The sequence below is a fragment of the Varroa jacobsoni genome, unplaced genomic scaffold (assembly GCF_002532875.2).
Source record: "Varroa jacobsoni isolate VJ856 unplaced genomic scaffold, vjacob_1.0 scaffold_568, whole genome shotgun sequence".
NCBI classification, from domain to species: domain Eukaryota; kingdom Metazoa; phylum Arthropoda; class Arachnida; order Mesostigmata; family Varroidae; genus Varroa; species Varroa jacobsoni.
In genome coordinates, this window is record NW_019213470.1 from 508486 (window position 1) to 515478 (window position 6993).

The 6993-nt window shown below is 44.2% G+C and overlaps 1 protein-coding gene across 1 annotated transcript in view; it reads right to left on the reverse strand.

Moving 5' to 3' along the window:
• LOC111261555 (uncharacterized) overlaps positions 1-2058 on the reverse strand; it is a 134960-nt gene extending 132902 nt beyond the window's left edge. Inside the window, exon 1 of the mRNA XM_022835148.2 lies at positions 993-2058. The gene's annotated coding sequence lies outside the window, so the exon portion shown is untranslated. The remainder of the gene's footprint in view (positions 1-992) is intronic.
• Between the last annotated feature and the right edge of the window lie 4935 nt (positions 2059-6993).

The window sequence follows — 6993 nt, forward strand, 5'->3', positions numbered from 1 at the left end:
AAGCACACGGAATATGGGGGACAAAGAACAAGGGTGGCAATTCTTTTTCTAAGTTATGATAATTTCGACTACTACGCAGCTAAAAGGACTAACAGCTCTAGCATCGTGTTCGAAAGCCGTAGTGGCCGAAATCAGCGATTGCTGCTACTGCTGCTGTTTCCCGATTTGTTGTCCCCTTGTCTGTCTGTGGTAACGTGGGGGCATCTTCCGGCGTTCATTCCTGCCCTCGAAGACCCATGATGATTAGCACTGATTGGTTACTTAATCCGCTAGCGGCATTAGAACCATGGACAAAAAAATAAGCAAAAACCAGCAGAGCTGCAGATAAACCGTCCAAGGAGGATTGTTCTCGTTTTCTATCAAATATTTCGTCCTTCCTATGAACGCAACTTCTATAGACGCAATGAGTGGAAGGCGAAAGACAACAAGCAGGAGATCACCAAATGAACAGAGCTCCTCTAACTTACCATTACAGTTGTTATTGCTGTAAATGCCATTTACAAACGAGGTTGGTTTCATTGTCTAACATTGCTCGAGCTGCGACGACGACAACAGCAGTAATCATGGGTGCAGAAACGGCGAAGACTGGCTTTCTTTCGATTTCTAAGTTTTTCGCATGGAGCGGATAAACAGACAGGAGTACACTTCCCTGCCTTTTGCCCCTCCTCGCCTTTTCCGCCGCCAGAAAATGATGCATATTGTAGCAAGCTGTGTGCGAGCAGTGCGAAGTAGCGGTGTCGGAAGGAGCACTATGGTATCGTCTGATCGACATAACAACACCCACGCCTCCATAGGGTTACCTTACATTACATACTATAGGAAAGTTGGCACGCCGTCAGCTGTTTGCTCCACCGTGACAGTGTGGATCTGGGGCTTTCGCATCAGTCTCACTCGTAGATGGACACTGAGAAAATAACCCATACTCATATACAAAGGGAAAAGGAGCGGGTTCGTCATTCTACTATTTCTACTATGAGTGGATTGGTACTCACCGGAGTCGCTTCAATGAAGGGCGTCTAGAGCGCCCTGACCTCTAGCGAGGCGGAATAGCGCGCTACTAACTTGCGGCGCCGCGGTGACAAACAAAGTAAAGCGAGCGTCACAGGTTTTATCGAGCGTCAGATCACGATTAACAATTAAGTCTTTTGAAACGAAACGGTGAATCGATGTGTGCTGGATTGTGAGCAGATGACAAAGGACACGAAATTCGGCCTTTTTTTTACAACTCGCTAATTATAGCTGTTGTTGGCGTTGGTAAAAGTTGAGGTAGTTATGGATCCAGAATTCATAACAAACATTTTTCCTTCACATGATGAACACTAATAACGTTGTATCCGGTTATGTCCGACGATCAGACGTACACAGGTAAACCGGCACCATTAGATTAGGGGATGAACATAAACTACAGAATGGTAATGGGCTAAGAAGACGAAAAAAATAGGAGTGTGTCATAACTTAAACGCAGTAACTTGCATGTCAACTTTATCACATCAAATCAGAGGTCGAAGTATTACTGATATATCGAGTGCTCTCAGCGTAATCAGAGGCAATAACTGTAATATTTGTAGTAGAAAGCAGTGGCGAACACTTTATAGCACTTTAGTGAAAAACGCTGATGAATATTATTATAAGAGGATGGGAAGAGAGTGTTACCGGCTGGCCACAATTTTCAATAAATGCTTTCCATCCACAAAATAACACTTTATAACGAAGATCAAACCTCGAATCACGCCGAAAAGCTGTGGCATAAATGACTCATAAGCCCTGATGTCGTCGGTAGAAATCGTCAATATCGATGATGAAATTGGTCCAATGAAGTTTGCTCCTTCGCACTATGCTATTTTTCGACGGATTTCACGCGCTCCTCTCTCGTTCGCGCACGTTACCAACACGCTCCAAGGAACAAGAGTAAATAACAAATAAGAAGGCCTTTTGCCAGACAAGCAGCTTATAATAACAATGTGATTCTTTGTAGTCTAATACAATTATTCGTGGCCGGCCACTAGCCACGGTTATGCCGCTTTTTCCATAGGCGATTCAGTAAGCGAGCCAATGATCCAACTTACCGTGCCTTGCAAGTCATGCTCGCTGACCGGAAGACAGGAGCGACTCACGCAACCACAACGACGAGCGAAGACGACAAACTCTCACTTTTTCCCGCACGTCAGCGTCATATCGCAGTCCTTCGCATCGGGCAGTTTGCGACCGACTACTATGAAAACGAAGAAGAAGCTGTGAAGAGACATTGGATCGACAAAACAAAACAACGACAAATGATCGAACTCGGCCGAACACGAACCAAACACGACGATAGCAAGGGGTAGCAAACAACGACGGCGACGAAATGGCCATTAATACCAACACAGAGACCGATACATGAACACAATCCCCTCGTGTGCCCCAGGGGGTCGCAAAAGCAGAAGTGTTCTACTTGGACGACACGTTAGTCGAGTTGACAGGCGGGCAGTAGCAAGAGTAGCTACCACCGTTAGGCAGGACAGCCCCTGCCGCTACGACAATTCACAACAGTTGCAATCAACCTTTAGTTCTTAGCCAGCCACAATCTCGTTAGCCTCAGCGAACAGCCTCAATTCTTTTTCAGCCCTCCATGTTCAGCGCCCTCGCGACTGCTGCCGCTGGTCCTGACTCTCAGCTAAGGGGAAAGGAAGGTAGGCAGCAGAGGACCTCACACGCGCTTTGCCCTCGACCGAGGGAAGTGGCAGATACAACGACCATGCAGCTGCCCCCTCCAACTGAGGGTATGGTGAAACGGGTGAGAGAGCACTTGCCCACAGTGGCCGTGACAGCAGCAGCAGCGGTGGCAGGTGATGGAAGCAACTGTGGAAGTGGCGACGGTTGTAGAAGCAGAGGCCTTCCAATGTCTTTGGTAGGACCGATGACGATGATGGTCATGACAGCGGTGGCTACAGACTATCTTCTCGACAGCAACCAGCTGCTACCCGTGTATGTGTGCTCTCTGGTTTTAACCTAACAATGTTTATAAGGTACAGCCGCAACTAGGTACTGCTCAATCTGCCAGATACACGTAAAGGGCGCAGAGGAACGAACGGGTTGAACGGACTATTCAGAAGAGAACTAACCAGAAGTGATCAGACGGAAGCTGAACACCCGTTCGCACTATGAGGGATTAGTTGCTCTGTCCTATCGACGTAGAGCTACGGCACTGCATAGAAGCTTTGTTGCGCGGTTCATTCTCGTGGGCTGCCACTATTCTCGCGGCTACCACTATGTCTGAAATCTTTCGCGCACAGAGAGTCCGCTGCGCGGGTTCAGAATTTGACCTGTCTTTAGGATAAGCGACTTTCGTCGGTTGTTTGTGTCCCGTGGCTTGGTCGGCCGATAGGTCGGTCTGCCCATAGGGAGAGGGTAACAGTACCGGCGGCAGCAATAGCAGCAATAGTAGCCATCGAATAGTAGCCAGTGAAACGGAGCTAGCTCTAGGCAGTTTCACTAACAAGATCTGCGAGGGCTATGAGAGCCGTGAAGGAATCTACCGTCGCTTTACGCTGGAATATTTAAACTGCGCCGATGTGTGGCTCATTGGCCGACAAAGCCTGGCCAATGTCCTACGTCACGGTCTATCTTGTTTTCTCTACAGTGAGCATAGCTGTCAACAGGGTAGTAGCAACAATAGACCAGCGGCGCGTAAGCCGCCTAATAGAACTAACCGCTGTATTAATATACGTTTTTTGCTCGGTTCGTCCTTCTCGGCCTTCTCGACGGCCATGACCACAGGAATTATGGATGACAAAAGCCAGTTGTAATAGGCATACTTCTTTACCACCAACCCCCCTGCCTCTGCTGCCCAACAAAACTTAGCTAGATAGTCACTAGGCGGCGCCATCTCACCGTCTCTTCACGAAACGTTCATTGTCGCTGCTACAAGAACGAAAACCACAACGATGCTCCTGATCACAAGCAGCAGTTCAGGACAATCGGTTCCTGGGACATTCGTTAGAGAAGAGCAAGCCATCTTTATAATTGTAATAGAATGTTTTCTCGCAGCCGGGGTAGAGTTGTTCCATAAAAGAAGTAAAATTAACGTCGCAGCCACCACCAGCAATAACACCAACAATGAGCGTTAAACAGTGGGATTCTCCAAATTGGCTTGCCACGTCGACAAAGACGACAAGGAGGGCCCCAGCCACGTAATGTGGAAATAGTGAAAAGGAGGGCAGGAACGGGGGCAAATACTGCACATGCAGCGGGCACAGCTGTGGGCAAGCTTTGTAAAAGGGTTTTACAAAAAATGTCGAAGGGACGAGCACATTTGATTCGTGACGAACGAAACATACGCGGTGATGCGAAAGAGCTGTTTATTGAACATAATCGTGGCGAAGTAAAAAAAACAATAAAATGGTAAAGAAAAAAGGGGCAATGCACGTTTTAAGTGGTGCTCGAATCTGATTACTAATCGACCAAGTTTTCCCTAAGATATTCTGCAGGCCGAACTGTAATGAGCTAAATCTATGCACCTAGTTTTGTTGGCCAACAAAGAAAGGGCTAACAGGGAACGATTTCGTGAGAATCCATCAAATTCAAGGTTAAGCTTTGCGAAATATGACGTGTTTAGTCTGAAGTATGATTTATTATGCCGCTGGTAATACAGATGATAAGTTCACTGAGGTGTTCACAGAATTGTTTCCTATACAAAGAACAGTAAAAATTATTTAAAACTCTATGTAACTATGTAATAAAACTAGGTAATTCTGCTACGACTAATTCAAGCTAATATTTACATCTGGAGAGGAAGTCAATTCGGGGGGCCTTGGTTCTGAAGTGTACGAAGCTGAAGCAGAACTAACTTTCAATGTTTTGTGAACAACAAGTCTTTAGCGATGGTATTGGCATTTTGAGATTTCAAGGTAAACTTGAACTAGAATATCTTTTAAAAGTAATATTACATAAAATCAGCTACATACTTATATAAATATATAAAACGTATTTTTGGACCTTGAGTAAAATCGTTTGAGCTTAAAAAGCTCGTTTTATGAAGCTGATTGCATCGGGCTACGTACAAGTCATATAGCCTCGTTGGATATATAGCGTATAATGTAGCTAACCCAAGGGATTTACTCTATCGGACGGCATTTGAGAAAAAAAGTCAAATTATCCTTCTGAATAATTTGACTTTTTTTCTGAAACTCATTCGACGGATCTGTAATAAGACAGGGACCTCTAACCATCATTAGGGCTCTGAGGGCATTGAGAAGCTCTATCGAGACAACGTTGACAACTTCCTGGCCTTAATGGTAGGTCCACACCTATCCATTAAACAAGCATTCCTTCATGCGGCCACTGGATGTAACCAAAATGCCTGTCAAACAAAAGATTGTGGTGGCTATGCTGCTTGGTTCAAACTTCGAATTACTATATTATGAACTCATAGATCTATTATCAAATTTACTGCTAAAGGAACTGTCACTTTTATGGAGGTGCCTCAAGCTTCTCTGCGAACGCTCAAAGCTTTCATCCAATTTCGCCATACATAACAATTTGAACTCAAAACTTCCATAGAAATACCGCCAAGAAGTGCTTGCAAACATGCAAGATTGCAATGTAATACGAATTCCTATCATATGGAACTATTGTACTTACGGACCTTTGCATGGTTCACGTTTAAAATGGGCTGAATTGCATCTTCAAATGATCCAACATAAATAGCCCTCTTTAGCAATTTACATTTGTTTACTGCACAAGAGGTTGTTTAGTTAATATGTACTGTTTTCACAATTGCACGACGTCTATTAACTTCTTAAGAAAACAATCGCTTTTATTTAGTTTGTAGCTTTTCCTACAAACAACCGTAAGCTATGATTCCCGGAAAACATGGTCTATTGTTTGTTCCATGTTATCTAGACTCGAAGTTGTGGAGGTCCTGTACTCTGGCTAGTTTCTGCCCGGAAGTCGTTAGCGTTTAATGCATCTGGCAGTTGATTTGAGCTATGGGACAAGACATTAATAATACATAAATTATAAGAGCTAGTTGGCTCCGCGAATCCGCTAGATTCAACGCATGAAGCAAAACATACGTGGGGCTAAATTTGTGATAAAACTTGCATCAGTGATCAGCGGGGCGGTTTTGGCGGAATTTGTAAGTTTTAAAGAAGTAGGACAATGTCGGCCGCTCCAGCCGTTTTACATCTTAGTGACAAGCCTAATCACGAGAAGGGACATCGATGGATGACGGCGGTGCAGGAAGTGATAAAAAGGTTTCAGGGAAGCGCAGGATAAAAAAGAGGTGACGAGCTAACCGTGTGGAATAACTGGCAAGAATCCATTGCGAGCTATAATCGATCGCGAATCCGTAGGTCAGAAACGACCTTGTTTTCTAGGTAGCGCCAGGCCAGGCCAGGGCAAGACAGGTTGCATGGTACCTGATATGGACTGTTCTATTCATTTTCTCATGGTAATACAAGATTATGCCCTTCGTACAGTTAGTCAAGGAAAGTATAAGTGACGGCATAAAAATAAGATACCTTATTACGGATTTCTGTTGATAGTCTTACATGTGTTCTTACTAAAAAAAAATAGGCTTTCTCCACTTTAAGGACATTAAGGTGTGGATCTGGTTCAGGAACAGCTGGTTACATCTCTAGATTTTTGCTATGGAAGTATTCTCAAATTGGCCTTTTCAAACCGCAATATCAAACCGTGTTTTACGAGTACAGATGGATTATTTACAAATGATTACAATACAGTTGCACTTATTATTACCTTGGAAAAACACTTTTTGCCGCAAATCACACACGTATTTAGAAATGAGGTGTATTCTGTGACTTTTACGCGATTATTACCTATTACCTGTAGAATTCATACGTAGTCATACCTATTCAGTGTTGCCGATTAAACCGACTAGAGGTGTCCTGTTTACCTAACTCAAGGACATCTACTTCGATTCAAATGCATAAGCAGCTCTAAAATAGCTCTGTGTTAGCTTTATTATCTATTCAACTTTCCTTTGACGTACAA